Source organism: Panulirus ornatus, chromosome 10, assembly GCF_036320965.1.
Source record: "Panulirus ornatus isolate Po-2019 chromosome 10, ASM3632096v1, whole genome shotgun sequence".
In the NCBI taxonomy this organism is placed as follows: Eukaryota; Metazoa; Arthropoda; class Malacostraca; order Decapoda; family Palinuridae; genus Panulirus; species Panulirus ornatus.
In genome coordinates this window covers 63,706,133-63,733,881 of record NC_092233.1, presented here as the reverse complement: position 1 = coordinate 63,733,881, position 27,749 = coordinate 63,706,133, and the positions used below count along the sequence as shown (strand labels likewise).

The 27,749-nt window shown below is 40.1% G+C and overlaps 1 long non-coding RNA gene across 6 annotated transcripts; it reads left to right on the top strand.

The window, feature by feature from the left end:
• The first annotated feature begins 214 nt into the window (after positions 1 to 214).
• LOC139751038 (uncharacterized) lies at positions 215 to 22,001 on the top strand. 6 transcript variants are annotated; one of them, XR_011713267.1, is made up of 5 exons: positions 215 to 775; positions 924 to 1,189; positions 6,734 to 6,990; positions 11,220 to 11,447; positions 19,625 to 20,942. It is a non-coding gene; the product is annotated as an uncharacterized lncRNA (long non-coding RNA). The 6 variants fall into 6 exon arrangements; XR_011713264.1 differs by having other exon boundaries at positions 236 to 775; positions 11,279 to 11,447; positions 19,625 to 22,001; XR_011713266.1 differs by lacking the exon at positions 6,734 to 6,990 and having other exon boundaries at positions 291 to 628.
• The last annotated feature ends 5,748 nt before the right edge of the window (positions 22,002 to 27,749 follow it).

The following is a 27,749-nucleotide window of genomic DNA, read 5'->3' as shown; positions in this document are numbered from 1 at the left end:
TATGGAAAGCTGTGTAGGTATGTATATTTGCGTGTGTGGACGTGTATGTATATACATGTGTATGGGGGGTGGGTTGGGCCATTTCTTTCGTCTGTTTCCTTGCGCTACCTCGCAAACGCGGGAGAGCGACAAAGCAAAAAAAAAAAAAAAAATCCTTTCAGGTAATTATAGACAATAATTCATTTTTAGGTGTAAATACACACACTCCTTCACGAATTACGTTGCATATTGAAGGACTTTTATGTCAGAAATATCCAAAATGAACAATGTTTCTAAACAATCATTAGATTGCATCATCTAATAGTGCCCTAGCGCGCTAACCCTCCATTGCTCAGTTTTAATTCCAGTGGCAGATTTGGCGGGTGCAATGCTGTGCTCCAAGGCGGTGAAGATGGTGGTAGTGGCGTTGGTCATCGTTTCATACGTTGAGATACAGGAAGAAATGATGCTGCCACCTGTGATGGTACATCCGTTACCAAGTGAAAAAGCTTACCTGCCCCCAAGATAAAAGCCGTATCCACACTACAAGGAATGTTGCAGCACGTCCTCACACTCCTCGACTGACCGCCTATATCAACAGACCTAAAACACTTGAAAACTTGCCGGCATATATAAATAATGAAGTTGGGTGGGTGTGATGCAACGAGTCTACAAATAATATGAATAAAGTGAATGAGTTGTAGGAGTGCCGTCGACATATTCAGAAATTACACACCTTGTTGAGTCAGGCGCAAGCGGAGGACATACCAAGAACTAATGTATCATCTTTCTTTGCGTAATAAAAAGATTATATCTTTATAAATCTATTGGTGATCTAATATCGTGTGAATACAATTACTTCATTCACGTGTTATAAGTAAAGAATACGTTGATGGTTTTCGAGGTCCCACACGCTTGCTAATCGTTCATTTCTTTCACAATAGGGTGTATCGGACGACTTAATATCCCCGCAATGTATCCACCAAATCTTGAGATAGAAAACAACAAATAACCAGCTTTTCGGAGCATTAAGAGGAACCCTATGGCACAACGCAGCCGTTCTCCAAAACGTTATTGCAGCCACTCGAAACCACAAGAGAGCTTTGGACCGCCAGCATATATAGCCAGGAATACTTCCCATTCCATGAATTGCTGGGTCCCTCCTTCGCTTGCTACCTTCATCCATCGCTGGGAGCTTGCTTTTAATATGGTAGGCCTCTTAAAGCAGTTTTATATTCATTCTATTGTAGCCCATATTTTAATCACATATATATCAGGATTTATCTATTAGATCTTTATCCACGTTAATTTGTGTACGACTGGACGTAAATGCTCAACCATTCTCTTCTAAGAGATTTTTAGACAAAATTAACTATTTATCTAAAATGAATGATCTTCTAAATGATGACATAACATATTCTAAACTTAGTATAAATCCCTTAGAAGCAGTTAATTCTCATTTCAATAAAGAAATGAAGTTGAAAAGTAACATTTATCAAAAGTTTGTCGTCTTTGTCCCCTTCATTGCCATATATGCATGGACTTATCAAAACACATAAACAGAATTTTCCAGCAAGACCTATAGTGAGTTCAGTAGGCTCCATCACATATAGATTGTCAAAATGGTTAGTTTCTTTATTAAGCCCTTTAGTGGGTAAGGTATCAAATTCTAATATCATGAACAATGTAGATTTAGTCAACAAGCTAAACAATATCAATGTTAATTTTGATTTCAACCTAGTTAGCTTTGATGTTTCCTCACTTTTCACTAAAGTTCCAGTTGATGACCTTTTAGAATATTTATTTGATGTCTTGGATGATATTCATTTGCCTGTTTCAAAAGTCTAATTTCATTGAACTGCTAAAATTGTGAATAAAAGACTGTATTTCAATTTAATGGAGATTATTATGCTCAAAAATTTGGTATGGCGATGGGTAACCCTCTTTCACCTGTACTAAGTAATCTTTATATGGAATTTTTTGAAACAAAATTACTAAAAGATATCTTACCTTCTAATGCAGTTGGGTTTAGGTATGTAGATGATGTTTGTGTTTGGCCAACAAATGAAAATTTACAAATATTTCTCCCCTTAACAATTTAGTACCGTCCATCAAATTTACTGTAGAAAATGAAAATAATGGTATGTTACCATTTTTAGATTGCATGATCCATAGACAGGGAAACAAGTTTAAGTTTAGCATGTACAGAAAACCCACCAATGTATGCTCATATATCCATTATTACTCATCTCAACATGACAGAGTTAAATTATCATCATTTCAATCTATGTTCCTTAGGGCATTACGTATTTGCAGTCCAGAGTTTATTGATGAGTTTGAGAAGATATATTGTAATGGATCTAAGTTAAAGTACCCTAAATCTTTCATTGATAAATCCCCTAAGTTAGCAAAGAAATTATTTTATAGAGTTGAGCCCAAACCTCCCATTGACACCAAGAATCTTTTAGTTTTCCCTTTTGATAATAATTTCACTATGCTTCCCATGTTGCTTAAATTCTTTAATGTAAATGTTGCCTTTAGCAACAATAATACTATAAAGAATATCTTAAACAGGAATTCACCAGAAAATTCTCTTGGATGCATCTATAAAGTGCCTTGTGGAAACTGTGATAAATTTTATGTTGGTCAGACTGGTAAGGATTTTTCTTTTAGACTTAAGCAACATAAATATAGTATAAGAATGGGACAAGAATCAATTGCCTTGTTTAATGATGTTAAAAACTATGATCATTGTACTGACTGGAGTAACGCCATCTCAGTTATTAACTCTAACTCTATTACCAAGAGAAATATCATTGAATCTTCTATTATTAGATACACAGAGAATTATAATCTTAATATTAGTGATGGTCTATACAAATTACATAACTTTATTGCTGATAAAATTTGTAAAATGATAAGTTTATGAAGGCTCGTATATTTTCGACAATCACATGTTTACCAAATGGCGTCCTAGCTTTGTCTCTTCGATGTATATCAACTGACTGTTATGTTTCTCTCTTGTGTCTCCCCTGATGATGTAATTATTACACGAAAGTGCACTTGGGAACTTATCGTGTTTCATTTTCCCCGTGGACTCATAGGAATTTATATATATATATATATATATATATATATATATATATATATATATATATATATTTTTATACTATTCGCCATTTCCCGCGTTAGCGAGGTAGCGTTAAGAACAGAGGACTGGGCCTTTGAGGGAATAACCTCACCTGGCCCCCTCCTCTGTTCCTTCTTTTGGAAAATTAAAAAAAATATATATATATATATATATATATATATATATATATATATATATATATATATATATATATATTTTTTTTTTTCGCTGTCACCCGCGTTCGCGAGGTAGTGCAAGGAAACAGACGAAAGAAATGGCCCAACCCACCCCCATACACATGTATATACATACACGTCCACACACGCAAATATACATACCTATACAGCTTTCCATGGTTTACCCCAGACGCTTCACATGCCCTGATTCAATCCACTGACAGCACGTCAACCCTGGTATACCACATCGATCCAATTCACTCTATTCCTTGCCCTCCTTTCACCCTCCTGCATGTTCAGGCCCCGATCACACAAAATCTTTTTCACTCCATCTTTCCACCTCCAATTTGGTCTCCCACTTCTCCTCGTTCCCTCCACCTCCGACACCTATATCCTCTTGGTCAATCTTTCCTCACTCATTCTCTCCATGTGCCCAAACCATTTCAAAACACCCTCTTCTGCTCTCTCAACCACACTCTTTTTATTTCCACACATCTCTCTTACCCGTACGTTACTTACTCGATCAAACCACCTCACACCACATATTGTCCTCAAACATCTCATTTCCAGCACACCCACCCTCCTGTGCACAACTCTATCCATAGCCCACGCCTCGCAACCATACAGCATTGTTGGAACCACTATTCCTTCAAACATACCCATTATTGCTTTCCGAGATAATGTTCTCGACTTCCAAACATTCTTCAAGGCTCCCAGGATTTTCGCCCCCTCCCCCACCCTATGATCCACTTCCGCTTCCATGGTTCCATCCGCTGCCAGATCCACTCCCAGATATCTAAAACACTTTACTTCCTCCAGTTTTTCTCCATTCAAACTTACCTCCCAATTGACTTGACCCTCAACCCTACTGTACCTAATAACCTTGCTCTTATTCACATTTACTCTTAACTTTATTCTTTCACACACTTTACCAAACTCAGTCACCAGCTTCTGCAGTTTCTCACATGAATCAGCCACCAGCGCTGTATCATCAGCGAACAACAACTGACTCACTTCCCAAGCTCTCTCATCCCCAACAGACTTCATACTTGCCCCTCTTTCCAAAACTCTTGCATTCACCTCCCTAACAACCCCATCCATATATATATATATATATATATATATATATATATATATATATATATATATATATATATATATATATATATATTTTTTTTTTTTTTTTTTTTTTTTTTATACTTTGTCGCTGTCTCCCGCGTTTGCGAGGTATATATATATATATATATATGTGTGTGTGTGTGTGTATATGTATATGTTTGTGTGTGTGTATATATATGTGTACATTGAGGTGTATGGGTATGTATATTTGCATGTGGGGACGTGTATGCATATACATGTGTATGGGGGTGGGTTGGGCCATTTCTTTCGTCTGTTTCCTTGCGCTACCTCGCAAACGCGGGAGACAGCGACAAAGCAAAATAAAAAAAAGATATAATTATATATATATATATATATATTTATTTATTTATTTATTTATTTTGCTTTGTCGCTGTCTCCCGCATTTGCAAGGTAGCGCAAGGAAACAGACGAAAGAAATGGCCCAACCCAGCCCCATACACATGTATATACACACATGTCCACACACGCAAATATACAAACCTATACATCACAATGTACACATATATATACACACACAGACACATACATATATACCCATGTACACAATTCACACTGTCTGCCTTTATTCATTCCCATCGCCACCTTGCCACACATGGAATACTATTCCCCTCCCCCCTCATGTGTGCGGGGTAGCGCTAGGAAAAGACAACAAGGCCTCATTCGTTCACACTCAGTCTCTAGCTGTCATGCAATAATGCCCGAAACCACAGCTCCCTTTCCACATCCAGGCCCCACACAGCTTTCCATGGTTTACCCCAGACGCTTCACATGCCCCTTAGGAGGAATAGTGATTCCAGCATTGTTATATGGTTAAAGGCATGGGCTATAGATAGGGTTGTGTGGAGGAGGGTGGATGTGTTATGTGTTGGAAGTGAGATGTTTGAGGACAGTATGTGATGTGAGGTGGTTTGATCGAGTAAGTAATGAAAGGGTAAGAGAGGTGTGTGGTAATAAGAAAAGAGTGTAGTTGAGAGAGCAGAAGAGGGTGTATTGAAATGGTTTGGTCACATGGAGAGAAATGAGTGAGGAAATACTGACAAAGAGGATATATGTGTCAGAGGTGGAGGGAACGAGGAGAAGGAGACCAAATTGGAGGTGGAAGGATGGAGTGAAAAAGATTTTGAGCGATCGGAGCCTGAACATACAGGAGGGTAAAAGGCGTGCAAGGAATAGAGTGAATTGGAACGATGTGGTATACCGTGTTCGATATGCTGTCAATGGATTGAACCAGGGCATGTGAAGTGTCTGGGGTAAACTATGGAAAGTTTTATGTTGCCTGGATGTGGAAAGGGAGCTGTGGTTTCGGTGCATTACACGACAGCTAGAGACAGTTGCGAACATATGTGGCCTTTGTTGTCTTTTCCTAGTGCTACCTCGCACGCTTGCGGGGGGAGGGGGGTGCCATTTCATGTGTAGCGGAGTAGCAGCGAGAATGGATGAAGGCAGCATGTATGAATATGTATAAATATGAATGTCTGCGTATTTATATGTATGTATACGTTGAAATGTATAGGTATGTATGTGTGCGTGTGTGGGCTTTTTGTATATACATGTGTATGTGGGTGGGTTGGGCCATTCTTTCATCTGTTTCCTTGCGCTACCTTGCTAACGCTGGTGGGGTGGCGATGGGAATGAATAAGGGCAGACAGTATGAATTATGTACATGTGTATATATGTATATGTCTGTGTGTGTATATATATGTATATGTTGAGATGTATAGGTATGTATATGTGTGTGTGTGGTCGTGTATGTATATACATCTGTTCTCGACGCCACCCTGCCCCACAGAAAACAGCACAAATGCATAAAGGAAAAAAAAGATAATGTACATTCTCTTCCCCTCCCTCACACTTGATTGCTGTCCCTCTGCATCAGCGAGAGAACGCCAGGAAACACAAAGGAAAGCCACATCCACTCTTCAGTCTCTATCTGTCATGTGTAATGTACTGAAACCCGAGCACCCTATCCATATTCAGGCCCTACAGACCTTTCCATGGTTTACCCCGAACATTTCACATGCCTTGGTTTAGTCCACTGACAGCGCGTTGATCCCGGTATACCACATCATTTTCTCTCTCTCTCTCTCTCTCTCTCTCTCTCTCTCTCTCTCTCTCTCTCTCAACGCAGGAAATGGCAAATAGCATGAAAGAAATATATATATATATATATATATATATATATATATATATATATATATATATATATATATATATATATATATGTATATTATTATTACTATTACTATCGGTGTCATCAGTGACAAGCCGTGCATCACAAAATTCCACACCCTTCCTTCCTTCACTTTAGGCAACCACACCAAAGACGCAGACACATTACTACTGCCTTGCTTGCCTGCACCACTTGACTACTACAGCCCTGCCTGCACGCGTGTATGCATGTCATACGACAGCATCAGCAGCAGCACAGAAAAAGAAGTAGCAGAAACACAGTACAGGGGCAACACGGAGATGTGCCAACAATGGGTGGCGGGTGAGGAGGAAGAAGAAGAAGAACTTTGCTGTGATGATGCAGAGGGCTTGGACACAAAATCAACAACACCAAAAGTAAGTCCAACACCACCACCAAAACCTCCTTCACCTCGTCCAGTCCTGCGCCTGAACCCAGGCCCGCTTCCTGCACAGGCCCGACTGGCTCAATCCTCAGAGCCAATCCTTTTCCCGAAGTTACGGATCTAACTTGCCGACTATTATCCCTGGGGATAGGGGAGAAAGAATACTTCCCACGTATTCCCTGCGTGTCGTAGAAGGCGACTAAAAGGGAAGGGAGCGGGGGGCTGGAAATCCTCCCCTCTCAATTTTTTTTTTAATTTTCCAAAACAAGGAACAGAGAAGGGGGCCAGGTGAGGATATTCCCTCAATGGCCCAGTTCTCTGTTCTTAACGCTACCTCGCTAACGCGGGAAATGACGAATAGTTTGAAAAAAAAAAATATATATATATATATATATATATTTATATATATATATATATATATATATATATATATATATATATATATATATATATATATACCACTTCTGAAACCACACTGCTCTTCCCCAATCTGATGCTCTGTACATGCCTTCACCCTCTCAATCAATAACCTCCCATATAATTTACCAGGAATACTCAACAAACTTATACCTTTATAATTTGAGCACTCACTCTTATCCCCTTTGCCTTTGTACAATGGCACTATGCACGCATTCTGCCAATCCTCAGGCACCTCACCATGAGTCATACATACATTAAATAACCTTACCAACCAGTCATCAATATAGTCACCCCCTTTTTTAATAAATTCCACTGCAATACCATCCAAACCTGCTGCCTTGCCGGCTTTCATCTTCCGCAAAGCTTTTACTACCTCTTCTCTGTTTACCAAATCATTTTCCCTAACCCTCTCACTTTGCACACCACTTCGACCAAAACACCCTATATCTGCCACTCTATCATCAATCACATTCAACAAACCTTCAAAATACTCACTCCATCTCCTTCTCACATCACCACTACTTGTTATCACCTCCCCATTTGCGCCCTTGTCTTACGCACTTTATTTACCTCCTTCCAGAACATCTTTTTATTCTCCCTTAAATTTAATGATACTCTCTCACCCCAACTCTCATTTGTCCTAGTTTTCACCTCTTGCACCTTTCTCTTGACCTCCTGTCTCTTTCTTTTATACATCTCCCACTCAATTGCATTTTTTCCCTGCAAAAATCGTCCAAATGCCTCTCTCTTCTCTTTCACTAATAATCGTACTTCTTCATCCCACCACTCACTACCCTTTCTAATCAACCCACCTCCCACTCTTCTCATGCCACAAGCATCTTTTGCGCAATCCATCACTGATTCCCTAAATACATCCCATTCCTCCCCCACTCCCCTTACTTCCATTGTTCTCACCTTTTTCCATTGTACAAAGGCAAAGGGGATAAGAGTGAGTGCTCAAATTACAGAGGTATAAGTTTGTTGAGTATTCCTGGTAAATTATATGGGAGGGTATTGATTGAGAGGGTGAAGGCATGTACAGAGCATCAGATTGGGGAAATGCAGTGTGGTTTCAGAAGTGGTAGAGGATGTGTGGATCAGGTGTTTGCTTTGAAGAATGTATGCGAGAAATACTTAGAAAAACAAATGGATTTGTATGTAGCATTTATGGATCTGGAGAAGGCATATGATAGAGTTGATAGAGATGCTCTGTGGAAGGTACTAAGAATATATGGTGTGGGAGGCAAGTTGTTAGAAGCAGTGAAAAGTTTTTATCAAGGATGTAAGGCATGTGTAACGTGTAGGAAGAGAGGAAAGTGATTGGTTCTCAGTGAATGTAGGATTGCGGCAGGGGTGTGTGATGTCTCCATGGTTGTTTAATTTGTTTATGGATGGGGTTGTTAGGGAGGTGAATGCAAGAGTTTTGGAAAGAGGGGCAAGTATGCAGTCTGTTGTGGATGAGAGAGCTTGGGAAGTGAGTCAGTTGTTGTTTGCTGATACAGCGCTGGTGGCTGATTCATGTAAGAAACTGCAGAAGCTGGTGACTGAGTTTGGTAAAGTGTGTGAAAGAAGAAAGTTAAGAGTAAATGTGAATAAGAGCAAGGTTATTAGGTACAGTAGGGTTGAGGGTCAAGTCAATTGGGAGGTAAGTTTGATTGGAGAAAAACTGGAGGAAGTGAAGTGTTTTAGATATCAGGGAGTGGATCTGGCAGCGGATGGAACCATGGAAGTGGAAGTGAATCATAGGGTGGGGGAGGGGGCGAAAATTCTGGGAGCCTTGAAGAATGTTTGGAAGTCGAGAACATTATCTCGGAAAGCAAAAATGGGTATGTTTGAAGGAATAGCGGTTCCAACAATGTTGTATGGTTGCGAGGCGTGGGCTATGGATAGAGTTGTGCGCAGGAGGATGGATGTGCTGGAAATGAGATGTTTGAGGACAATGTGTGGTGTGAGGTGGTTTGATCGAGTAAGTAACGTAAGGGCAAGAGAGATGTGTGGAAATAAAAAGAGCGTGGTTGAGAGAGCAGAAGAGGGTGTTTTGAAATGGTTTGGGCACATGGAGAGAATGAGTGAGGAAAGATTGACCAAGAGGATATATGTGTCGGAGGTGGAGGGAACGAGGAGAAGTGGGAGACCAAATTGGAGGTGGAAAGATGGAGGGAAAAAGATTTTGAGTGATCGGGGCCTGAACATGCAGGAGGGTGAAAGGCGTGCAAGGAATAGAGTGAATTGGAATGATATGGTATACCGGGGTCGACGTGCTGTCAATGGATTGAACCAAGGCATGTGAAGCGTCTGGGGTAAACCATGCAGTGTGTGGGGCCTGGATGTGGAAAGGGAGCTGTGGTTTCGGTGCATTATTACATGACAGCTAGAGACTGTGTGTGAACGAATGGGGCCTTTGGTGTTTTTCCTAGCGCTACCTCGCACACATGAGGGGGGAGGGGGTTGTTATTCCATGTGTGGCGAGGTGGTGATGGGAACAAATGAAGGCAGACAGTATGAATTATGTACATGTGTATATATGTATATGTCTGTGTGTGTATATATGTGTACATTGAGATGTATAGGTATGTATATTGTGTGTGTGTGGACATGTATGTATATACATGTGTATGTAGGCGGGTTGGGTCATTCTTTCGTCTGTTTCCTTGCGCTACCTCGCTAACGCGGGAGATAGCGACAAAGCATAATAAATAAATAAAATAAAAATGCTATATTTTGGAGACATGAGAAAAAAATCTGCAGGAAAATTATTAGTAATTTTTTAGGGTGATTGAATTAGAAAGGGAGTAGTTATTAGTTTCTGAGGTAATAAGGTGGTTGCCATTTCCTTATTTAAACAGTAAAGAGGATTATATTTGATTTTTAGTTAACAAGGAAGATGCCATATCCCTTTCATATCCCCCCATTCCCACCCAGTGTTAAGAGTGTGATTTGCGTGTGTTGGTGGGGTGAGTTGGGCGGTCAATTATGTAGTGCTTCTCATTTCAGTGTGTATTTGTTGTCAATGATGTGTTTGTTCAGTGTTGGGGGATCTGTGAGTAGAGGTTACTGCAGATGAGGTGGGGCTAGGCTTTTTACATCTACTTGAGGGTTGATGGTTAGTTATGGAGTGGTTTGGGTGGGAGAGGGTCTAGTGCTGTGGCATAGAATTGGGTGCCGAACATGTTTAATTGGGACTGCATTGAGAGGATCTCTGTTTCATCTTGAAGGTGTTGAGTGCTTATTGTTCTTGGGCAGCTGATGTTTATTCTAAACGCTCTAATTTGTGTTGTTCGTAGCATATATTTGCCCTCGATGGGGTGGAGAACCATACAGTTAAGACGTAGTTTAGGGTGCAGTGGATATTTAATTTGTAAAGGATGCTAAGGGAGTCTTTTTCACGTCCAAATCTGGCATTTAGTTTGTGTTGATGTCTTTGGTGTGGGGAGTGAATATGTGTATCATAAGTGATGCTCAAAATAGTTGGTGTTTTGTTCAGTGGGATTGATTGTCCACACAAGATGACTTTGTGTCTGTTTGGGGTTGAGGATGATCAAAAGACTTGTGAAGGTAAAGGCATTCTGTTTAAGGTGAGCCATTGTTCAAATTGTGTAATAAAGTGTTGCATATTTGTTGCTACTGTTGTATCAAGGTGTTGTGAAGTGATTGTGAAACAAATTGAAACATTCTATTGACAATAATTACATCAAAAGGACAGGGTAGTGTACTACTCCCACCCTTTAGGGCTTACAAAAGTTTTAAATGTTATAAATTGGTACAATACAAGAATTACCTTATTCATTGCATTATTTACAGTGATAGAATTGAAATACAACTAGTAAGTGATTGTGTGGTCGTCTTCCTTCATATTATAGTTCATCGGAAGTAATGGAAGGCCATGTAAGGAGAGATTGAAGAGTGTTAGGGAAAGACCCGCTCCTTAAGAACTCCATTGAAGATTTTTTAGAGGTGGAGCTATTGCGAGTGACTAGCTTGGCGGCCGGATTTCAAGTTGGCTAAGCACCATTTGTCATTGTTGTCCAGGTTAGTGTCAAGTTTCTTTTGTGTGATGTGTTGGAGAAGAGTGTTAAATGTTTTGTAGACGTCGCCGCTAATATTGTGCGGGATGGGGGCTATGTTTGCTTGAAGCCTTCTAGGATATGTATGAAGTGTGTGTGTAGTGTTGTGGTGGAGGGTTGGGTCCGAATCCATGTTACGTATAAGAGTGGGATATTTCTTTTGATTCTGTTGTGGATTATATTTCACAAATTGTGAATGCTGAAGACAGAAGTGATACAGGGCGGCAGGAGGAGGGTGTGTTGGATGGTTTAGGGGCTTTTGGCTCGGTATTATGTTGGTAGTTTCCATATGTTTGGGATTTTCCTTGTGTACAAAGGAATGGTTAAAGATAATCGTAAGTGCATGCACTGTGATTGAGTCAAGCATCTCCATTCCTATCAGACCATACTTTACCATCGCTTCAAGACCCTCGCATTTCCATCACACTGCACCATCTATAAACACAATTAAACAGCCATGGCAACATCACATGCCCTTGATGCAAACTCACCTTCAACTGGAACCACTCACACTCTTCATTCTACTCGCACGCACATCTCTTTTGATGAAAACTCCTCACTAGGGCTCACAGGAAAGTGATATAACATTAGGCCTCACAGGGAAGAGTGATATAACTAGGCTTCTCAAGGAGGAGTGATATATTAACACTAGGCCTCACAGACAAGATAAATATAACACTAGGCCTCACAGGGAAGATTGATATAACACTAGGCATCACAGGGAAAAGTGATATAACACTAGGACTCACAGGGAAGAGTGATATGACACTAGGCATCACAGGGAATAGTGATATAATGCTAGGCCTCACTAGGAAGAGTGATATAACACTAAGCCTCACAGGGAAAATTGATATAACATTAGGCCTCACAGGGAAGAATGATATAACACTAGGCCTCACAGTGAAGAGTGATGTAACACTAGGCCTCACAGGAAGAGAGATATAACAGTCGGCCTCACAGAGAAGAGAGATATAACACTAGGCCTTACAGGGAATAGCGATATAAGGCCTCACAGGATGGAATGATATAATGCTAGGCTTCACAGGAAGATTGATAATGCTAAGCCCCACAGGGAAGAGTGATATAACTAGGCCTCACAGGAAGAGAGATATAACACTAGGCCTCACAGGGAAGAGTGATATAATAACACAAGGCCTAACAGGAAAGTGATATAAAATTAGGCCTCACAGGTAAGAGTTATATAACACTAGGCCTCACAGGAAGAGAGATATAGCACTAGGCTCACAGGGAAGAGTGATACAACACTAGGTCTCACAGGAAGAGATATAACACTAGACCTCAAAGGGAAGAGTAATATAACACTAGGCCTCACAGGGAAGAGTGATATAAAACTAGGCCTCACAGGAAGAGAGATATAACACTAGGCCTCACAGGGAAAAGTGGTACATCATTAGGCCTCAAAGGGAAGAGTGATATAACACTAGGCCTCACAAGAAAGAGATATAACACTAGGCCTCACAGGGAAGAGTGATATACACTAGGCCTCACAGGGAAGAGTGATATAACACTAGGCCTCACAGGAAAGAGTGATATAACTAGGCCTTACAGGGAAGAGTGATATAATATTAGGCCTCAGAGAAGAGTAATATAAGATTAGGCCTCACAGGGAAGAGTGATATAACTGGGCCTCACAGGAAGAGAGATATAACACTAGGCCTCACAGGGAAGAGTGATATAATAACACTAGGCCTCACAGGAAAGTGATATAAAATTAGGCCTCACAGGTGAGTGATATAACACTAGGCCTCACAGGAAGAGAGATATAACACTAGGTTCACAGGGAAGAGTGATACAGTACTAGGCCTCACAGGAAGAGATACAACACTAGGCCTCAAAGGGAAGAGTGATATAACACTAGGCCTCACAGGGAAGAGTGATATAACACTAGGCCTCACATGAAGAGAGATATAACACTAGGCCTCACAGGGAAAAGTGATACAGCATTAGGCCTCAAAGGCAAGAGTGATATAACACTAGGCCTCACAAGGAAGAGTGATATAACACTAGGCCTCGCAGGGAAGAGCGATATACACTAGGCCTCAGAGGGAAGAGTGATATAACACTAGGCCTCACAGGAAAGAGTGACATAACTAGGCCTTACATGGAAGAGTGATATAATATTAGGCCTCACAGAGAAGAGTAATATAAGATTAGGCCTCACAGGGAAGAGTGATATAATACTAGGCCATACAGGGAAGAGTGTATAACACTAGGCCTTACAGAGAAGAGTGATATAATATTAGGCCTCACAGAGAAGAGTGATATAATAGTAGGCCTCACAGGGAAGAGTGTTATATCACTAGGGCTCACAGGGAGTAGCGATATAACACTAGGACTCAAAGGGAGTAGCAATAACATTAACTAGGCCTCACAGGTGAAAGTGATATAACACTAGGCCTCAAAGCGAGAGTAATGTAATGCTAACGCCTCACAGGGAAAAGTGATAAAACGCTAGGTTTCAGAGCGAGAGTGATATAACACTAAGCCTCACAGGGAATAGTGATATAACACTAGGCCTCACAAGGAAGAGTGACATAAAAGTCAAGCCTCACAGGGAAGATTGATGTAACACTAGGCCTCACAGGGAAGAGTGGTAAAACACTAGGCCTCACAGGGAAGAGTGATTTAACACTAGGCCTCACAGGAAGTGATATAACACTAAGCGTCACAGGGAAGAGTGGTAAAACACTAGGCCTCACAGAGAAGAGTGATATCATATTAGGCCTCACAGAGAAGAGTGATATAACACAAGGCCTCACTGAGAAGAGTGATATAACACTAGGCCTCACATGAACAGTGATATAATAACACTAGGCCTCACAGAGAAGAGTGATAAAACACTAGGCCTCACAGGGAAGAGTGATATAACAGTAGGCCTTACAGGAACTGATATAATAACTAGGCCTCACAGGGAAGAGTGATATAACACTAGGCCTTACAGGAACTGATATAATAACTTGGCCTCACAGGGAAGAGGGATAAAACTATAGGCCTCACAGGGAAGTGATTTAACACTAGGCCTCACAGGGAAGATTGATGTAACACCAGGCCTCGCAGGGAAGATTGATGTAACACCAGGCCTCACAGGCAAGAGTGATAAAACACTAGGCCCCACAGTGAAGAGTGATATAAAACTAGGCCTCATGGGGAAGAGTGATATAACACTAGGCCTCACATGAAGAGTGATATAACACTAGGCCTCACAGGGAAGATTAATACAATAACACTAGGCCTCAGAGGGGAGAGTGATATAACACTAGGCCTCATGGGAAGAGTTATATAACACTAGACCTCACAGGGAAGAGTGATATAACACTAGGCCTCACAGGAGGAGTGATATAACAGTAGGCCTGACAGAAAGAGTGATATAACACTAGGCCTCACTGGGAAGATTGATATAATAACACTAGGCATCACAGGGAAGAGTGATATAACCCTAGGCCTCACAGGGAAGAGTGATATAACACTAGGCCTCCCACGGAAGAGTGGTATAAAACTAGGCTTCACAGGGAAGAGAGAATATAACACTAGGCCTCACAGGAAAGATTTATATAAGGTTATGCCTCACAGGGAATAGTGATATAAGACTAGGCCTTATGGGGAAGAGTGATATAACACTAAGCCTCACAGAGAGTAGCGATATAACACTAAGCCTCACAGTGAAGAGTGTTATAACACTAGGCCTCACAGGGAAGACTGATATAACACTAGGCCTCACAGGGAAGAGTGATAAAACACTAGGCCTCACAGTGAAGAGTGATATAAAACTAGGCCTTGTGGAGAAGAGTGATATAACACTAGGCCTCGCAGGAAGAGTGATATAACACTAGGCCTCACAGGAAGAGTGATATAATACTAGGCCTCACAGTGAAGAGTGATATAAAGCTAAGCCTCACAGAGAAGAGTGATATAACACTAGGCCTCACAGGGAAGAGTGATGTAACACTAGGCCTTACAGTGAAGAGCAATATAAAACTAGGCTTCACGGAGAAGAGTGATATAACACTAGGCCTTGGAGGATGATTGACATAACACTAGGCCTCACAGGAAGAGTGATATAGCAGTAGACCTCACAGAGAAGAGTGATATAACACTAGGCCTCACAAGGAAGAGTGATATAACACTTGGCCTCACAGGAAGTGAAAAAACATTAGGACTCGCAGGAAGAGTGATATAATACTAGGTCTCAGAGGGAAGATTGATATAATAACTAGGCCTTACAGTGAAGAGTGATATAACCCTAGGCCTCACAAGGAAGAATGATATAACACTAGGTCTCACAGAAAGAGTGATATAACACTAGGCCTCACAGTGAAGAGTGATATAACCCTAGGCCTCACAAGGAAGAATGATATAACACTAGGTCTCACAGAAAGAGTGATATAACACCCTCACAGGGAAGATTGATATTATAACACTAGGCCTCACAAGGAAGAGTGATATAACACTAGGCCTCACAGGAAGAGTGATATAGCACTAGGCCTCACAGGAATAGTAATATAACACTAGGCCTCAGATTGAAGATTGATATAATAACTAGGCCTCACAGGGGAGAGTGATATAACCCTAGGCCTCACAGGGGAGAGTGATACAACACTAGGCCTCAGAGGAAGAGTGATATAACACTAGGCCCCACAGAAAGATTGATATAACACTAGGCCTCTCAGGGAAGAGTGATATAACACTAGGCCACACAGGGAAGAGTGATACAACACTAGACCTCACAGGGAAGAGTGATATATCACTAGGCCTCACAGGAAGTGTGATATGATAACACTAGGCCTCACAGGAAAAGTGATATAATACCACTAGGCCTCACAGGGAAGAGATATAACACTAGGCCTCACAGGAAGAGTGATATGATAACACTAGGCCTCACAGGAAGAGTGATATAACACTAGGCCTCACAGGGAAGAGTGATTTAACACTAGGCCTCACAGGGAAGAGTGATATAACACTAGGCATCACAGGGAAGAGTGATATAACACTAGGCATCACAGGGAAGAGTGATATAACACTAGGCCTCACAGGGAAGAATGATGTAATAGGCCTCACAGGGAAGTGATATAATGCAAGACGTTACAAAGAAGAGTTATATAACACTAGGCCTCACAGGGAAGATTTACATAACACTATGACTCACAGGGAGGAGTGATATAACACTAGGACTCACAGGGAAGAATGATATAACATTAGGTCTCACAGGGAAGAGTTATGTAACACTTTACCTCACAGGGAAGTGATATAACACTAGGCCTCACAGGGAAGTGATATAATACTATACCACACAGGGAAGAGTGATATACAACTAGGCCTCACAGGGAAGAATGATATAACACCAGGCCTCACAGGGAAGAGTGATATAACACTAGGTCTCACAGGGAAGAGTTATATAACACTTTACATCACAGGGAGGAGTGATATAATGCTAGGCCTCACAGGGAAGAGTGGTATAACACTAGGCCTCACAAGGAAGAGTGATATAACACTAGGCCTCACAGGGAAGAGTGATATAACACTAGGCCTCACAGGGGAGAGTGATATAACACTAGGTCTCACAGGGAAGAGTGTTATAACACTAGGCCTCACAGGGGAGAGTGATATAACACTAGGCCTCACAGGGAAGTGATATAACACAAGGCCTCACAAGGAAGTGATATAACGCTAGACTTTGTAAAGAATTATATAACAAGTCCTCACAGGGAAGATTTATATAACACTATGACTCACAGGGAGGAGTGATATAATACTAGGCCTCACAGTGAAGAGTTTTACAGGTCTAGGACTCACAGGGAAGAATGATATAACAGCCTCACAAGGGAAGAGTTATATAATGCTAGGTCTCAAAGGGAAGAGTGATATAACACTAGGCCTCACAGGGAAGAATGATATAACACCAGGCCTTACTGGGAGGTGATATAACACTAGACCTAACAGGTAAGAGTTACATAACACTTGCTCTCACAGGGAAGGACAATATAATGTGATGCTTCACAGGGAAGTGATAAAAGACTAGGCTTCACAGGGCAGAGCGATGTAAAACTTGGCTTTACAGAGAAGAATGATATAACACCAGGCTGCACAGGGAAGTGATATAAGACTAGGCCTCACAGGGAAGTGATATTACACTAGGCCTCACAGGGAAGAGTGATATAACACTAGGCCTCACAGGGAAGAGTGATATAGCACTAGGCCTCAGAGGGAAGCATGATGTAACACTAGGCCTCACAGGGAAGTGATATAACACTAGGCCTCACAGGGAAGAATGATATAACACTAGGCCTCACAGGGAAGAATGATGTAACACTAAGCCTCACAGGGACATGATATAACACTAGACCTTACAGATAAGAGTTTTATAACATTAGGCCTCACAGAGAAGATTAATATAACACTAGGCCTCACAGAGAAGATTAATATAACACTAAGCCTCACACTGAAGAGTTTTATATCTCTAGGGCTCACGGGGAAGAATGATATAACAGCCTCATAGGGGAAGTTATATAATGCTAAGTCTCACAGGGGAGAGTGATATAACACTAGGCCTCACAGGGAAGAATGATATAACTCCAAGCCTTGCTGGGAGGTGGTATAACCCTAGACCTCACAGGGAAGAATTATATAACTCTTGCTCACAGGGAAGAATGATATAATGCCAGGCCTCACAGGGAAGAGCGATATAAAACTTGGCTTTACAGGGAAGAATGATATAATACCAGACCTCACAGGGAAGTGATATAAGACTAGGCCTCACAGGGAAGTGATAAGACACTAGGCCTCACAGGGAAGAGTGATATATTAACACTAGGCCTAACTAGGAATATCGGTATAACACTAGGCCTCACAAGGAAGAGTGATATAACACTAGGCTTCCCAGGTAAGAGTGATATAACACCAGGCCTCACAGGGAAGAGTTTTATAAGTATGGCCCTCACAGGGAAGAGTGATTTAACACTAGGTGTTACAAGGAGGAGTTGCATATCGCCTCCACTCATCATGAGCAGCACATGCAACAATAAGGGACCTACGGCCATGTCTGTGAAACTCCTGCATCCCTAACACCTCTTTAGGAACCTCCTGCCACTTAATGGTAGTTGTCGCACACTTTAGGAGCCTCTTGCTCCCCTTATGACTTCGGCAGTCACTGTACACTCCAGGAGCCACGATACAGCCCACACCCATCTTCTATAGGAGCTCCACTTTGATTCAGCAGTGATGCACTTCTCCCACATGCTTTTGCTTCAACTGACTCCTACCATCCCTTGCATCACAGGACCGCTGCCAAATGTGCCTTATATTTCTCAGCATCACAACTGATCTCTCCTTTTCCCCCCAATAATCCTGCACTCCCAGTATCTCCAATAAATCCAACAAGAACACCCGCCAAAGATATGTTATGGTGAAGAGTGGGGCACACTGCATTATTCAACACTATATGGCAACATATTGAGGTTGAGGGTGATGTTGGTGTATAATGTGGCTTAGGGCAAGAGGTGAAGCAGTACATGCATTTGATGGGTAGGTTATGATGAACACTGGGCTGGATTCGTTGCTTTTTTGATATCCTGTAGGCCACCGCTCTTTTGAGGGTTCGGTATTATTTCTGAATTGTCGCAATTCGTAAGAGTGATGATGTGACTGAAGGAGGTTGTGCGCGTTTAAAGGTTACATTAGGGTGAGAATCGAGGTGTTTTCACTTGAATCCACTTTTGTGAGGACATGGGTGAGGTTGATGTGGGCAAGGTTAAGGGTGAGCCTGTGCATGTGTGCGACAGGGTGAACACTGTCTTGGATTGATGTTTTTTTGTCCTGATCTATGGGGCCAGTAGCATTTCTGCATTGTGGCTTAGTTGGTGAGGTTGAGGCCTAATGTTGTGAATGAGGTTAAGGGTGAAGTGATGCATGTACATGATGGGTATGTTAGAGTGACATTTTCTGTTTTTTGGTCCTTTTTTTTCATATTGTACATGAAGAGCATATGTAGCTATGGCAAGTCTCCTCTCTCCATGACCACTGCAACCAAGATATTTCTTAGACATAATCATGTGAAAAAGACTTACTAATGATCATGTGATATCTATTTCATGGAGCTGACATAAAACATTTCAACCATACTTTCAGAATGCAGTCCTCAACATGAAGGCCCCCCCACCCAGACGCTTAGAAGGTTCAAGTCAGCGATATACCTTGCCTAAGGACAGAAATGGATTGGTTTTGATGGCACACAGAACTACTGGGGAAAAATAGTTTACTAATAACTTGAGCCTTCAAGAGGCTTACTTTCACGAGACTAAATGATCATTTCTTAGGAGACTTCAGCATATCTGCTTAGGGAAGAGAGAGACAATGGCACATTATGTTCAACATTTATTTCTTTGTTTACTTCAAGATGACAACGTTTAGAAAGTGACAGTGGGTGAAACCGATAATTAATGGGAAATGATGAGAAAATGATGCATCGAGTGGCACAGAACAATAATCATATTACATCAAGATAAAGCTGACAGCGCTAAACCAAACTGGCCATCATTTTATCACTTAATCTTTTGAGTTAATAATTACTTAAGAAATTGATACACCAAGTCCAAACTGGGTTCATAGCTTCTCCAACAGCAGGTGATAATTGGTACAGTATCATATCTGCTGTGTGTAAGTGCAGCAATGGAGAACCATGACAGTCGTTTGTTGTTCTACAGTATATATTTTCAAACGTTTTCTGAATACTTCTGCAGGTGATTTCTAATAAAATGAAGAACTAAATATTCAAAATACATTAATTCTTATACGAACAAATGATCACTTTAATCAATAAGATTATATCGGCAAGTTACGCTTTTATATACACAGAAAGTGAGACAGTGCAAAATATACATGTACATAAAAAAAAGCTGTTTACACATCTTCATGCAAGCTGTACCCATTACAGGTCTATAATTAACAGGCATTTAAAATGACTTAAGTGAGATCATGTGAGGAAATGAGTGGCTCTTTCAACTGTTTTATTTCAGAAAAGAAAATTCTTAATGGAGAGCCAAACAAAAAATCATGAATAATAAAATGACCCATACATATATGTACAAATGTTTAACAGAAGTTTTCTCTGATAATACAGTAAAACAGCAACACTGGTGACTTATGACAGAGTAAGTTATTATCATTTAATGACGTGAGAGCAGTAATGTACAAAAGGAAAGGTTTTAAAAATTCCTTATATGTAATGAAAGAAAAATGAGTGGTTAACAATAAAAGCAATGCAAATGATTAGAATGAGTAATAAAATAATTGGATGATCACTTTAACAAAGTTCAACAATCAGTTCACAGAAAAAGTGACAATAGCCATTGACACCAGGACAGAGAAGGATGTTGCATGACACTAAAGCGAAGACCTTCTATATTCCTACACAAACAACGTCTTCATTTGTACCACTTACAAGTATTATCAAAAGAACTTGCATTGGGAGGGGAGGGGGGGTAAAACCTGCTTTTACACCTATGAAGCTCCATTATAAGGAATGGTGGGTTTGGTGGAAAACTATGAACCATAAAAGCATGATGCATTTGTATATAAAAACTGAGTGTTTGTGTGAATTTATGCTTGCATGTGTGTATGTGTATGTGTGATTTTTTGGGGGGGGTTTCAGTTTTTACTTTTGTACATACTGAATCAAGTTTTAAAGTGCTGTATGTATTATGAGTATGTACAGTGAAGCTGCTGCAGCCATGCTGTGACTATTATGCCCATTTTCATGTCCAATAAGTTATCAATGAAAGTAAGACTAGTACCTGAAGACCTTTTAAAAAAGCTGTTTCATCAGTGTGATGTGTTTGTGGAATTGCATAGTATCTATATGCTATACAAAGATATATGGTACACAGTAAATTCAGCTCAAAAAACACCATGAAATAAAAATTTAATGCAGTTCTGAAACAGAAATGAAATGTAAATTATCAAGCTCAGTAAACATCACATTCAGTGACTTTTTTTGAAAAGTTGTATTTCATACACCCATATGTCTGAAAGGAAACCCATTACACACTGGTTCATACATTAGTTCCATGAAATTCTGAGATAAACAAAATAACACTGTGAGAGAAGAGTTCCAGTCCTTTGAGACTGTAAACACCATACCACAAAATGTTTCTTCACGTCATGCTTGATGACAATGGAGTTTCAAAATTAAGGAATTCTTATACCTTGAGTTTACTGCAATTGATCAGATGTTTCACAACATGATTATCTAGAATAATTCTCAGGATTAAAAAATGCTTTGAGAACCTTTTTCCACAACAGAACCTAAATGTGGTTTGTGTGTCCTGCCAAAATCTTGTTGACTTTGCACAATGGTGAGGTAGAAACTAATTTAACTAAAACTTTACAGACTAGAATGATTTCATGAAGCAGCATACATGGATGGGGCTGTTATCTGTACTATACTATGCACAAAATCAATGAATAATAATGTATCACCCGGTACAAATAAAGCATATACAAAACATCCAATTTTTTTTTAACAATGAGATGATCAAGATCAAATTGCAGTGTCTCATTAATCTAATGCTACAGAGCATTATTACATTATTTTTTTTATCAAAATGACTTGTTCAACAAATGTAATGTACGAAAATGAAATTTCTAGCTGAAATATTAAATTTTTTGAATAGTCTGTTCATATAACATTTTTTATTTCTATCTGACATATGAAGCAAAGCCTGAATGCTGATGACTATTCACCAAAATCTACGTATGGAATGGAATGTCAACAATCATTTATTGGAAACTTTGAACCTATTATATGAGACGCTAAAAATCAGTAGGTATTCTTCAATGTCAAGTTAAAAGTGTCCATTCTTAGTCTGAACTGGCAGAACCTTATTAATGAAATTTAAAATTGACAAATAAGAAAATATATATCATATATATATATTCATACTCATGACAATAAATTGTGTTCAGATGTGGAAGATGATCGTGAGTTCTGAGTTGTTTTAAACAGGCGCAGCTAACTAGTCTTGTTGACATTAATGAATGAGATTTAAATATAATGTCATATGTGTTTCGGAGACCTTGTATTGAAGTCATCACACAGAGGCATAACCATCAAGCGGGACACATAACATAATTTGGGGTAAATTCTTGCTTAGCACTTGAGGATAAATCATCACATGTGAATGTTTAATTTACATACAAGACATTTTGTTATATCAAGGGGGGAAGAACCATGCCACCTATCTCCTCTCCTGCTTTCCTCAAAGTAGCACGTGCTTTGGTTTCAACTCAAGTATCATTCAAGAATTAGCCCAATGGGTGCACCAAATCTGCACATTGTGCATCATTATGTACATTTTACACCTCTCAATTCTCTACGGTAAGTGTATTGTAATTGGCAATATCAAATTTCAAATAGCCTTTTATTAATCCACTCTTGTCTGGACACCAGTCAGTCAAGACTCGGCCCAAGATTTAAATCTCATTGTACAAAAGTCAACAGTCAGACTACCACAGACGCATGTTCCAAAACATTCACTTGGCTTTTGTTGAAGTGCAATGAAAATCATTGCTCAAATTTTTTAGATTACATTCAAAATTCAAGATTGCCATTATCAGTTATATCTAATGACCTAGCTATAAGTCTTGGCAGTCACATACATTGAGACAATTTACATTGTGTAACATGAAATATGAAGCATTTTTTTTATGTAATACACTGTACACAGTCCATTACTCTACAAAGTCTTTTTGATTATTTTTGATACCCCATGGTATAATCTTTAGTTTTATATATATATATATATATATATATATATATATATATATATATATATATATATATGGAAAACAAACAAAATTATTATCAGTGATAAAATGACATCTTTCATGTGTATGTATGTATTTTTTCTTGTAGACTGTATGTGTTTATAAATATTTACATAACTTTATGCATAGGTATATGTACATATACATGTATATATAAGTATGTGCACCTTGAACCTTGAACAATGCAACCCTGGAGTCTTTTTATAGGACTCTTGCAACACTCATAAATTCCTAGACAGTTGAGGAGTAGGTGTTTGATGTTTTCATTGAGAAAGTTGCACCATGGGCAGAAGGGGTCCTGTGACAGTTGAAATTATGTTTGTTGTGTTGAAGCAATATTTGTTGTCCACTGCACAGGTAAAAAAAAAAAAGTATCACTTGTGTTTGTCTTGGGGGTGTAGTTTCAGATGTATGTTGTGGAATAACATTTAGCATCTGTCAAGCAATGTGTTTGTCACAGTGCTTTCCTGGCCATGTGGGAATCTGTGAGTACAGGTAGTTTGAGTGAGGCTGGGATGAGTTTTTCTATATCTGCAAAAAGGTTGTTAGGTGGTTGAGAAGTAACCTAGGTATGAGAAGATTAATGCTGTTGCACAGAACTGAGTGCCAAACATGTTATGATGGAACTGCTCTAGTAGCATTTTTGTATCATTGTACACCTGTTGAATGGGTCTTATTGCAAATCAGCTTTGGACTCCCTTTCCTTTGTGTTTTGTAGTTTTTTAGACTTACTTTACAAAGGTGGGTGACCTGGAAAGTGAGGCAGATTTGAATTCAGCTGATATACCATTTGTAGAGGATACTGAGGGGTTGTTTATCTTGTGCAGCACTCTGAGGGAGTTTAATTTGTTCATGAACTTTGTATTTACATATTTGTTCACCATGGATAGGGAATTCTACACTCCTGAGGCCCTACCACTTGTGTTGATGTTTGTGAGGTTGGAAGTGAAAATCACGGGTGACTGTTGTTCAGGATGATGTGAGGATGGATACAGGTTAGCCTCATATCTGTCAGAGGCTACGAGTGAGATGATGGACTTTTGTGAGAATGCAAACAATCCAATTCCCACGAGCCAGTGCCCAAATTGTGTGATGTAGTGCTGCAAGTTTCACTCACTTGGCCAGTGCCTAGGAGCTATGACATAACTGAGGTTGTCTACATATGGTAGGACATTCACAGTGTGATTTCTGGAGGTTCTGAAGTAGGTTATATAGGAAAAAAGGTGGATGGAGATAGAACAGCTTCCTGTTGTGTGTGAGAGTTTTATGAATGTTGTTGACTGACTCCCATGGCTGTAATGTTGGCTGACAATCTCATTTTTTTTCTTTCAACTTTACAAGTGTTGGCATCAATTAGCAGACTGTGTCATATGCTTTGTTTAGGGCTATTGAAAATAATAATGAGCACGGAAGAAGGATGTGGTTGGTTGACTCCATCTATTATGTACTGTGTGAGATTTGTATGTATTGAGGTAATAAAGTATTTGGATCTGAAGCCATGTTGTACACACACACACACACATAGAGGGTAGCGATGCTATATCCTACGGGGCTGGGTGGCACCGGGAATGGATGAAGGCAAGCAAGCATGAGTATGTACTTGTGTAAATATATGTATATAGTTGTGTATATGTTAATATGTATATGTATAGGTACGTGTATGTGTGTTTATGTATATATATATATATATATATATATATATATATATATATATTTCTTTCTTTTAAACTATTCGCCATTTCCCGCGTTAGCAAGGTAGCGTTAAGAACAGATGACTGGGCCTTTTTTGGAATATCCTCACCTGGCCCCCTCTGTTCCTTCTTTTGGAAAATTAAAAAAAAAAAACGAGAGGGGAGGATTTCCAGCCTCCCGCTCCCTCCCCTTTTAGTCGCCTTCTATGACACGCAGGGAATATGTGGGAAGTATTCTTTCTCCCCTATCCCCAGGGATAAAGGAAGAAGAAGGGGGGTGAGAAGGGGGCCAGGTGAGGATATTCCCTCAATGGCCCAGTCCTCTGTTCTTAACGCTACCTCGCTAATGCGGGAAATGGCGAATAGTTTGAATATATATATATATATATATATATATATATATATATATATATATATATATATATATATATGTGTGTGTGTGTGTGTGTGTGTTTGTGTGTGTATATGAGTGGATGGGGCATTCTTCATCTGTTTCATGGTGCTACCTTACTGATGCGGAAAATAGCAATCAAGTATAACAAATAAAAATTATACACACACACACATATATATATATATATATTTTTTTTTCATACTATCCGCCATCTTCCGCATTAGCGAGGTAGCATTAAGAACAGAGGACTGAGCCTTTGAAGGAAATCCTCACTTGGCCCCCTTCTCTGTTCCTTCTATTGTAAAATTAAAAATGAGAGGGGAGGATTTCCAGTCCCCCGCTCCCTCCTCTTTTAGTCGCCTTCTACGACACGCAGGGAATACGTTTTTAATTTTCCAAAAGAGGGAACAGAGAAGGGGGTGAAGTGAGGATTTCCCTCAAAGGCTCAGTCCTCTGTTCTTAACGCTACCTCGCTAATGCAGGAGATGGCGAATAGTATGGAGAGAAAAAAAAAAAATATATATATATATATATATATATATATATATATATATATATGTGTGTGTGTGTGTGTGTGTAAGTAGGAGAGATGGTCAGAGAGCGTTACTGGATTACGTGTTAATTGATAGGCGTGCGAAAGAGAGACTTTTGGATGTTAATGTGCTGAGAGGTGCAACTGGAAGGATGTCTGATCATTATCTTGTGGAGGCGAAGGTGAAGATTTGTAGAGGTTTTCAGAAAAGAGAGAATGATAGGGTGAAGAGAGTCGTGAGAGTAAGTGAGCTTGGGAAGGAGACTTGTGTGAGGAAGTACCAGGAGAGACTGAGTACAGAATGGAAAAAGGTGAGAACAAAGGAAGTAAGGGGAGTGGGGGAGGAGTTGGATGTATTTAGGGAAGCAGTGATGGCTTGTGCAAAAGATGCTAGTGGCATGAGAAGCATGGGAGAAGGCAGATTAGAGAGGGTAGTGAGTGGTGGGATGAAGAAGTAAGATTATTAATGAAAGAGAGGAGAGAGGCCTTTGGACGATTTTTGCAGGGAAATAATGCAAATGACTGGGAGATGTATAAAAGGAAGAAGCAGGAGGTCAAGAGAAAGGTGCAAGAGGTGAAAAAGAGGGCAAATGAGAGTTGGGGTGAGAGAGTATCATTAAATCTTAGGGAGAATAAAAAGATGTTTTGGAAGGAGGTAAATAAAGTGCATAAGACAAGGGAACATATGGGAACATCAGTGAATGGGGCTAATAGGGAGGTGATAACAAGTAGTAGTGATGTGAGGAGATGGAGTGAGTATTTTGAAGGTTTGTTGAATGTGTTTGATGATAGGATGGCAGCTATAGGGTGTTTTGGTGTGCAAAGTGAGAGGATTAGGGAGAATGATTTGGTAAACAGAGAAGAGGTAGTAAAAGCTTTGCGGAAGATGAAAGCTGGCAAGGCAGCGGGTTTGGATGGTATTGCAGCGGAATTTATTAAAAAAAAAGGGGGTGAATGTATTGTTGACTGGTTGGTAAGGTTATTTAAAGTATGTATGACTCATGGTGAGGTCCCTGAAGATTGGCGGAATGCTTGCATAGTGCCATTGTACAAAGGCAAATGGGATAAAAGTGAGTGCTCAAATTACAGAGGTATAAGTTTGTTGAGTATTCCTGGTAAATTATATGGGAGGGTATTGACTGAGAGGGTGAAGGCATGTACAGAGCATTAGATTGGGGAAGAGCAGTGTGGTTTCAGAAGTGGTAGAGGATGTGTGGATCAGGTGTTTGCTTTGAAGAATGTATGTGAGAAATACTGCTTTGAAGAATGTATGTGAGAAATACTTAGAAAAGAAAATGGGTTTGTATGTAGCATTTATGGATCTGGAGAAGGCATATGATAGAGTCGATAGAGATGCTCTGTGGAAGGTATTAAGAATATATGGTGTGGGAGGCAAGTTGTTAGAAGCAGTAAAAAGTTTTTATCGAGGATGTAAGGCATGTGTACGTGTAGGAAGAGAGGAAAGTGATTGGTTCTCAGTGAATGTAGGTTTGCGGCAGGGGTGTGTGATGTCTCCATGGTTGTTTAATTTGTTTATGGATGGGGTTGTTAGGGAAGTGAATGCAAGAGTTTTGGAAAGAGGGGCAAGTATGCAGTCTGTTGTGGATGAGAGAGCTTGGGAAGTGAGTCAGTTGTTGTTCGCTGATGATACAGCGCTGGTGGCTGATTCATGTGAGAAACTGCAGAAGCTGGTGACTGAGTTTGGTAAAGTGTGCGAAAGAAGAAAGTTGAGAGTAAATGTGAATAAGAGCAAGGTTATTAGGTACAGTAGGGTTGAGGGTCAAGTCAACTGGGAGGTAAGTTTGAATGGAG